Source organism: Teleopsis dalmanni, chromosome 1, assembly GCF_002237135.1.
Source record: "Teleopsis dalmanni isolate 2A chromosome 1, ASM223713v2, whole genome shotgun sequence".
Classification (NCBI taxonomy): Eukaryota; Metazoa; Arthropoda; class Insecta; order Diptera; family Diopsidae; genus Teleopsis; species Teleopsis dalmanni.
In genome coordinates, this window is record NC_051846.1 from 215,846,321 (window position 1) to 215,855,943 (window position 9,623).

The following is a 9,623-nucleotide window of genomic DNA, read 5'->3' on the forward strand; positions in this document are numbered from 1 at the left end:
CTGGGCATCCAGCTGGACTCCAGGATGTCGTATTGGGCCCAGATAAAACATGCTGTTGAAAAAGCTTCAAAGCGTCCTTAAGCAAGCTGATGGCAAACGTTGGCGGCCCAACAGAAGGCAAGCGAAAACTATTAATGACAGTTGTGAACGCGATTCTACTCTACGCTTCTGAAGTATGGTCTAACGCATTACAGATTAATCAGAAGCGAAAAGCGCTCGAAGAAATCCAGAGAACAGCGGCACTCAGGGTAGCATCTGCATACCGTACGGTCTCAGGTGCGGCGGTCCTTGTTATAAGCAGCTCAATACCCATCGACCTCATGGTCATGGAACGGAGGCAGGCATGGTTAAGCCGCCAAAGCAACGAGAACAACAGCGTAGCCACAAATTATCGGGAACATACAATGATAGAGTGGCAAAATCGGTGGGGCAACGAAACTAGTGGCAGATGGACTGCAAGACTCATCCCTGATTTAGCGGTCCGGACCACAAGGAAGTTCGGCGAGGTCAATTATTACCTGACGCAACTTTTCTCCGGGCACGGGTACATTGGCAAGTACCTGTACCGGATGAACATTCGAGAAGAGCAGAACTGCATCTATGGCGATGCAGATGTCGATGACACTGAACACACTTTTTTGAGTGCAACCAATGGTCAACAGAGAGAGCCAGCCTGCAAGCACGGATAGGTGTCAATTGGACCCCGGAAAACGTAGTACCCTTACTATTGGCAAGTGAGAGCAACTGGACCGTGGTGGCGAGGCACGTGGAGGCAGTACTGCGTGCAAAAAAGAGGCGCCTGGACGCAGGTACAATAGCAGCGACGTAAGATTAATTCTTACAATCAGGATGTGCATGATCTGAAGCAATACCTAGTGGTGGTTCCGGGTCATGTACTTCATCCTGGAAAGGGGAGTTTTTTAGCATGTCAGCGATTAGCGCGAACCGTGCACTACCCACAGAAAGACGTTTTCTGCGGGTGTGTGTAGACATTTTTTGTTCCCCAGCCTCGAAATAAAAAAAAAAAAAAAATTATTATTATTATTATTATTATTATTATTATTATTATTATTATTATTATTATTATTATTATTATTATTATTATTATTATTATAATTATTATTATTATTATATTCATTATTATATTATTATTATTATATTATTATTATTTTTATTATTATATTATATTATTATATCTTATATTATTATATTATTATTATTTTTATTATTATTATTATTATTATTTATTATTATTATTTATTATTATTATTATTATTTATTTATTATTATATTATTATATTATTATTTTATTATTATTATTATTATTATTATATTATTATTATTTATTATTATTATTATTATTATTTTATTATTATTATTATTATTATTATTATTATTATTATTATTATTATATTATTATTATTATTATTATTATATTATTATTATTATTTATTATTATATTATTTTATTATTATTATTATTATTATTATTATTATTATATTATATTTATTTTATTAATTATTATTATTTTTTTTATTATTATTATTATTATTATTATTATTATTATTATTATTATTATTATTATTATTATTATTATTATTATTATTATTATTATTATTATTCCCCCTGCGGGATAGGGGTTAGAATATTCCCGTGGTAAGGCATGCCTGTCGTACGAGGCGACTAAAATCCAGCCATCGAGGGACACCCAAGTGTGCAGAGAGTGACTGCAGCTGTGCACCACCGAGGGACACGGACGAGTGCACTGTTTTAAGAGAAGGCAGCTGCACCAACGATGGAGTTCCTTCACGTCCAACATAAACACTATGTTAAGATGATGGCAAAAAACGCATGCCGAAACAGGCAATGCACATCAGCTATGAATTCAGGGTTCATACACCCATGGCATACTGGAAATAAACAACGATAACGATGACTTTGGGCTGGCGGATGTGGTATTCTGTTACCTGAGTATATGAGAGTGACATCTCATAGAAATGGCTTTCAGGTTAATGCTGCATCTTCCTCCGTCCTTTTAAAACTTGGCAAGTCTCCAAGTACGTTCGATGTTTCGTCACCGTTAAGTTGGTGGTATAGGCTCAGTTGAGAGTACTCCTGACCTGCGCCAGATTCTGGCTCTGAACACAATCTCCCATAAGGAATTGTGTCAACCCTCGCATGGCCTCCCTGCTTCGCATAGATAACCATGGGGATCGTTACGAGCGACTATACAACCGAACATCGATAGCGGCTAGGAGTTTGGACCCAAAAATCATGACAAATGAAAAAACAAATACACAAAATCTAACGGAAGCGCCATCGCAAGATGGCCCAGGGAAGTCCGCATCGGACAGTGGCACGCCAAACGTGCCATCACAAATGAAGGAGGTTCCCGTCTCACCGAGCGATGAATACATCCAAACCCTGAGAAGGGAAGAGGAGCAGACACTAGGAAAGTGTATAGCCGCCTTAATGAAGATAAAAAATGGCATAATGCGGCAAAAAAATGTCTCGCTAGATATTAAAGATGGCGTAAACGAACTGCAAACGCACTTCGAAAACATGGGCTACTATAGCCGATGCTGGATCAAGGCAGTGGCGAAAAAAGCACGAAGAGAAGCAAATGTGGTAGACACACCAAACGTGCATAGACAAAAGCGCATGGCGACAAGTCCTGCTGCGCAAAACACAGGAAATGAGAGCGCCAAAAAGAGCAGACAAGATAAGCCTGAGGAATGGCAAACCGTAAATCGGAAGAAGCTCAAAACCCCCAAAAAAAGAGAAATAAATGGGACGCCCATAACTACGAAAAGACCAGACAAAATAAATGTCGGTACAAAGAAAGCTGAAAAGAAAACTAAGCCAGAAGCAAAGAGACCCAGGCCCAATAAGGACAGAGGCCCAAAGACGGAAGCAGTCCTCATAAAACCGACGGGAAGTCAAACTTATGCGGACATTTTAAAGAACCTCCGTTCGAATGTCAAGCCGGATGACTCGAAAGTCAAAATTCGAGCAGTCCGCAAGACAATGTCGGGAGCTCTGCTATTAGAGCTTGACAAGGGGACCAAGGCAAGCTTAGAGTTCTGCGATGAAATAAGGAGTGCTTTGCAAGAAACGGCGGAGGTAACTGGTCTGATACCGAAAACCACCATAGAGATAAGAGATCTCGATGCGCTTACTACAACGACGGAAGTCGAAGAAGCGGTTAAACGACTCCTTCCAAGCGGAAGCGATCAGTTGAAGGTGACCGTCACCAAACCAAATAACAAAGAACTGGTCAGAGCTTACGTGCAATTACCCACCGTAGCAGCTGATAAGCTTCTCGAGACAGGCTCGATCATTATTGGATGGATCAGAGCAAAAAAGCGGACGCGCACCGAAACAAAGCGTTGCTTCAGGTGCCTTGGTGTAGGACATGTACAGAGAAATTGCAAGGGTCCAGATAGAACAAACCTCTGCATCAAATGTGGCGCACCTGGACACAAACTAAAGGAGTGCACAAACTCTCCGAAGTGCTGCGTCTGTACTGACGCTGGCCTCAAAACCGTCGATCACATTGCTGCATCTGGCAAATGTGCATCGGTAAAGGCCCAAAGATGATGAGATTTTTGCAAGCAAATATGCACCGAAGCAGGACAGCAGACGCCCTTATATCACAACTCATACATGAGCGGAACGCGGATGTTGTCATAATTAGCGAACAATATGGAGAAATCAGTTGCGGTACCTTCTTGGCTGACTGCAGTGGAACTGCAGCCATCTGGCTGCCATGCGCCGAGAAATTCTCTTTCTCAGCCAGTGGTGCCGGAGACGGACACGTTTGGGTTCGAAATCGCAACTTTACCTTAATGAGCTGCTATCTTACACCGAGCGACAGTATTGGCCAATTCCAGATGAAACTGGACGCAATCGAAGATTGCGTCCTCCAAATGGGTGAAACTTTATTATAGCAGGCGACTTCAATTCGAAGGCCATTGAATGGGGCATGATGACCACAAATCCCAGAGGTAGGCGAGTGCTTGACATGGCGGCCAGATTGGGACTTGTAGTCGCTAACAGGGGGATGTCGCCCACCTTTCGCAGACCAGGATGCGAAGGCACTATTCCAGACATCACGTTAGTGTCGGAGAAGATAGCTGGTACGCTAAAGGAATGGTCAGTTCTCGAGGACTACACGGGGAGCGATCACCAATACATCTGGTTCACCGTCGAGCCAGGCAATAGGCCAAATGGAAACCCCGGAAGGAGGTCTACTCGCAAATGGTCCACGAATAAACTCAATAGGGATATCTTTCTCGAAGTGTTCGATGATAGGATGAATAGAAACACTGGAGGAGGAGATGCCAGAAGCTTGGTCCGCCACACAATGCACAGCATAACACAGGCCTGCGATGCAGCAATGCCTAGAGTGGCAAAAAATCCCAGAAGAAAGGCAGCCTATTGGTGGACTGAAGAAATTGCCGAACTTCGAAGGGTCTGTCTCCAAATGCGGAGGAGAAGGACCAGGGCCAGAACACGTAGAGATGCCACGGCAGAAAGCGAAGCATTAAAGGCAGCTAGGAAGGCATTAAAGATCGCTATTTCCAAAAGTAAGAAAAGAAAATGGGAAGAGTTACGTGAAGACGTAAACAACGACCCTTGGAGACTTGGCTACAAGATCGTCATGCGAAAAATAGGTGCCTTGGCACCAGTTCCTGAATTGGAAGAAAATGTGATGGATAACATCGTAAATTCTCTTTTTCCGGATCATGAAATACGCAGAGACTGTGAAAGGGTACTCACCGATGATCCACCGCTTTTTACGGAAGAGGAACTTAAAACCGCAGCACGTTCTCTGAAGAATAACAAAGCCCCAGGACCGGACGGTGTCCCATCTGAGGCGATTAAGCTGATAGCAGACGACCGCCCACAATCCCTGCTCGAAATGTTTAACTCTTGTCTGAAGGAAGGCATTTTTCCAGAGCCCTGGAAAAAGCAGCAACTAACCCTAATTAGCAAAGGAAAGGGCAACCCCGAGATGCCAAATGCATACCGACCACTTTGTATGCTCGACACATCAGGGAAACTGCTGGAACGACTACTAAAACCGCGTATAGCAGCATCCATTGAGAGCGCTGGGGGACTATCCAGCAGACAGCACGATTTCCGGCCAGGAAAGTCCACCATTGGAGCTATCGCTGATGTGGCGGCAACCGTAGAAGCCGCACAATGTGGAAATGCTTACTCGAAGCGTATAGTACTTCTGGCGGCTCTAGACATTAGGAATGCGTTCAACAGCCTACAATGGACCGATGTGATCAACGCCCTTGAAGGACGCTTTAATACACCGATGTACTTGATGCGAATGATCCGCAGCTACCTTAGCGATAGAGAGCTTCTCTATCACACAAGCAGTGGTACAAAAATTAAGAAGATCACCTCCGGAGCAGCGCAGGGCTCCGTTCTTGGCCCTGATCTATGGAATGCGAGCTACGATGAAATATTCTCCATTGAAATGCCGGACAACGTACACCTAGTAGGCTTTGCCGATGATGTAGCAGCAGTCATCACAGCACGAAATGTAACCGAAGCACAGCTCAGACTAAATCAGGTCATGCTACGCACGATGGAATGGATGGATGACCGCGGTCTAAAGCTAGCAACTGAGAAGACAGAACTCATTATATTAACGAAGCAGCAAATACCCTTGGAAATTGAAATGCGGGTATGGAACTCTACCATTAAAACGTCCAAGGAAATGAAATATCTGGGCATCCAGCTGGACTCCAGGATGTCGTTTTGGGCCCAGATAAAACATGCAGGTGAAAAGGCTTCAAAGGCCTCAGCGTCCTTAAGCAAGCTAATGGCAAACGTTGGCGGCCCAACAGAAGACAAGCGAAAACTGCTAATGACAGTTGTGAACGCGATTCTACTCTACGGTTCTGAAGTATGGTCTAATGCATTACAGATTAACCAGAAGCGAAATGCGCTCGAAAAAATCCAGAGAACAGCGGCACTCAGGGTAGCATCTGCATACCGTACGGTTTCAGGTGCGGCGGTCCTTGTTATAAGCAGCTCAATACCCATCGACCTCATGGCCATGGAACGGAGGCAAGCATGGTTAAGCCGCCAAAGCAACGAAAACAGCAGCGTAGCCACAAATTATCGGGAACACACAATGATAGAGTGGCAAAGTCGGTGGACTAACGAAACTAGTGGTAGGTGGACTGCAAGACTAATCCCGGACTTAGTCGCCTGGACCACAAGGAAGTTCGGCGAGGTAAACTATTACCTGACACAATTCTTCTCCGGGCACGGGTACTTCGGCAAATATCTGTACCGGATGAATATTCGAGAGGAGCAGAGTTGCATCTATGGCGATGCTGATGTCGACGATGTAGAACACACGTTTTTTGAATGCAATCAATGGTTAATCGAGAGAACCAACCTGCAAGCACAGATAGGCGGCATTTGGACCCCGGAAAATGTAGTACCCTTACTACTAGCAAGTGAAAACAACTGGAACGTGGTGGCGAGGCACGTGGAGGCAGTACTTCGCGCAAAAAAGAGGCGCCTGGACGCAGGTACAACAGCAGCGACGTAAGATTAAATCTTACAATCAGGATGTGCATGATCTGAAGCAATACCTAGTGGTGGTTCCGGGTCATGTACTTCATCCTGGAAAGGGGAGTTTTTTAGCATGTCAGCGATTAGCGCGAACCGTGCACTACCCACAGAAAGACGTTTTCTGCGGGTGTGTGTAGACATTTTTTGTTCCCCAGCCTCGAAATAAAAAAAAAAAAAAAATTATTATTATTATTATTATTATTATTATTATTATTATTATTATTATTATTATTATTATTATTATTATTATTATTATTATTTATTATTATTATTATTATTATTCATTATTGTTATTATTGATTATTATTGTTATTCATTGTTATTATTATTCATTATTATTATTATTCATTATTCATTATTATTATTATTCATTATTCATTATTATTATTATTCATTATTCATTATTATTATTATTCATTATTCATTATTATTATTATTCATTATTATTATTGTTCGTTATTATTATTATTCATTATTCATTATTATTATTATTATTATTATTCATTATTCATTATTATTATTATTCATTATTCATTATTCATTATTCATTATTCATTATTCATTATTCATTATTCATTATTCATTATTCATTATTCATTATTCATTATTCATTATTCATTATTATTATTATTCATTATTATTATTATTCGTTATTATTATTATTTATTATTATTATTCATTATTATTATTATTCTGCGGGATAGGGGTTAGAATATTCCCGCGGTAAGGCATGCCTGTCGTACGAGGCGACTAAAATCCAGCCAGGCGTCGGAGGGTGTGACGTAAAAGGTCACAAAAACCCTGAGAAGCTCCTGAGCTGAGCCGAGTAGACGCCGGCTCTAAGTAAGCGTCCACCATCCCGGGATGGCAACGAGGGACATTCAAGTGCGCAGAGAGTGGTTAAACAGCTGCGCATCATCGAGGGATACAGGGGAGTGCACTGTTCCGAGAGCGAGCATCTGCACCATCGATGGAGTTCTTTCGTGCCCAACGAAAACTATACTAGGCACGTAAGCAGAAAATATGCACACCGAAACAGACAATGCATATCAAATAGACGTGATTATGAATTCAGGGTTTTAAACACCCATCAGGATTGAGCCCAGTAAGATCCTGATTATGGCATACTGGAACAAACTACTTAAACGATGATTTTTGGGCTGGCGGATGTGGTATTCTGTTACCTGAGTATATGAGAGTGAAATCTCATAGAAATGGCTTCCAGGTTAATGCCACATCTTCCTCCGTCCTTCTAAAACTTGGCAAGTCTCCAAGTACGTTCGATGTCTCGTCACCATTAAGTTGGTGGTATAGGCTCAGTTGAGAGTACTCCTGACCTGCGCCAGATCCTGGCTCTGAACACAATCTCCCATAAGGAATTGTGTCAACCCTCGCATGGCCTCCCTGCTTTGCATAGATAACCATGGGGATCGTTACGAGCGACTATACAATCGAACATCGATAGCGGCTAGGAGTTTGGACCCTATCGATATGAATAAAGAAAACAAAAACACACCACAGATGTTACCGAAAGTGCCACTGCAAGATGGCCAAAGGAAGTCCGCAATGGACGAGGGCACGCCAAAGGTGCCACCACAAAAGAATGTACTCATTTCAGTGGGAAATGATATTAACACACCACAGATGTTACCGAAAGCGCCACTGCAGGATGGCCAAAGGAAGTCCGCAATGGACGAGGGCACGCCAAAGGTGCCACCACAAACGAATGTACTCATTTCACCGGGAAATGATATTACCCAGAGAATGAAGAGCGAAGAGGCGATGACATTCGAAAAATGCATAGTCGCCTTAAACAAAATAAAGCAAGCCGTAAATCGGCATAGAAATGTCTCGACGGACATTAAAGAGGGGGTACATAAACTGGCGACGCAGTTCGATACGATGGCTTACTTCCACCGTCGATGGCTTAAGGCAGAAGCAAAAAAAAAGGCACGAAGGGATACCAATGCGGTAGACACACAAACCGTGCAGCGACAAAAACGTACAGCTACAAGCCCAGTGGCGGAAACACCAGAGAAAAAGCAGAAAACGAAAGAATCTGAAGCCCCCACCGAAGGCGCTGAAGGAAAAAACGAAGAAAAATGGGTAAAGGTAACAGGCAAAAAACAAAAAACGTCAAAAAAGCCTGAAGCACCTCCAAAGAAAGCGGCAAAACGAAAAGAGAAGCCCAGGATCCGTGAGAAACCGGAAGCTGTCCTCATCAAACCAAACGAAGGACACACATACGCGGATATCCTTAAGGACCTTCGAACGAAGATAAAGCCAGATGATGAAGAGGTGGCCATCCGGTCCATACGTAAAACTAGGAGTGGGGCTGTACTTTTAGAACTAGGAAAAGGTGGTAAAAAAACGACTTTTATGCCGAATTAAAAGGAACAGGTAGCAAGAGGAGTAGAGAGGTAGCAAAGGTAAATGAATTGAAACGCCGGGCAAAAATAGAAATCCGCGACTTGGATAGCCTTATAACAGATGATGAGGTAAGAGCGGCAGTAAGAATTGCACTCCAAGAACCCACGGAGCAAATGGATGTAAAAATTTCTGGTGCAAATACCAGAGAACAACGGAGAGCCTATGTATGCATATCAAGCCAAGCAGCTAAAACACTACAAAAGACGGAACGTATTCGTGTGGGCTTAGTAAGATGCAGAATTAAACTCTTACAAGATGTAAAACGCTGTTACAGATGCTTTGAAACAGGACATCTTCAATACAATTGCAAAGGACCTGACAGAAAAGGTCAAGGCCTATGCATTCGAAGCGGAGAAAGCGGACACAAGCTGAAAGAGTGCACAAGGCCGCCAAAATGCTGCATTTGCGCAAGTAAAGGATGCATCAAAGTGGACCACATACCGGGTTCCCATAAATGTGAAGCTAGCAAAAGGATATGAGAATACTCCAAGCAAATATGCATAGGAGCAAGACGGCTGACGCTCTGCTCTCTCAATTAGTTCTAGAACGAAAAATCGACGTCGTCATCATAAGCGAGCAATACAAGA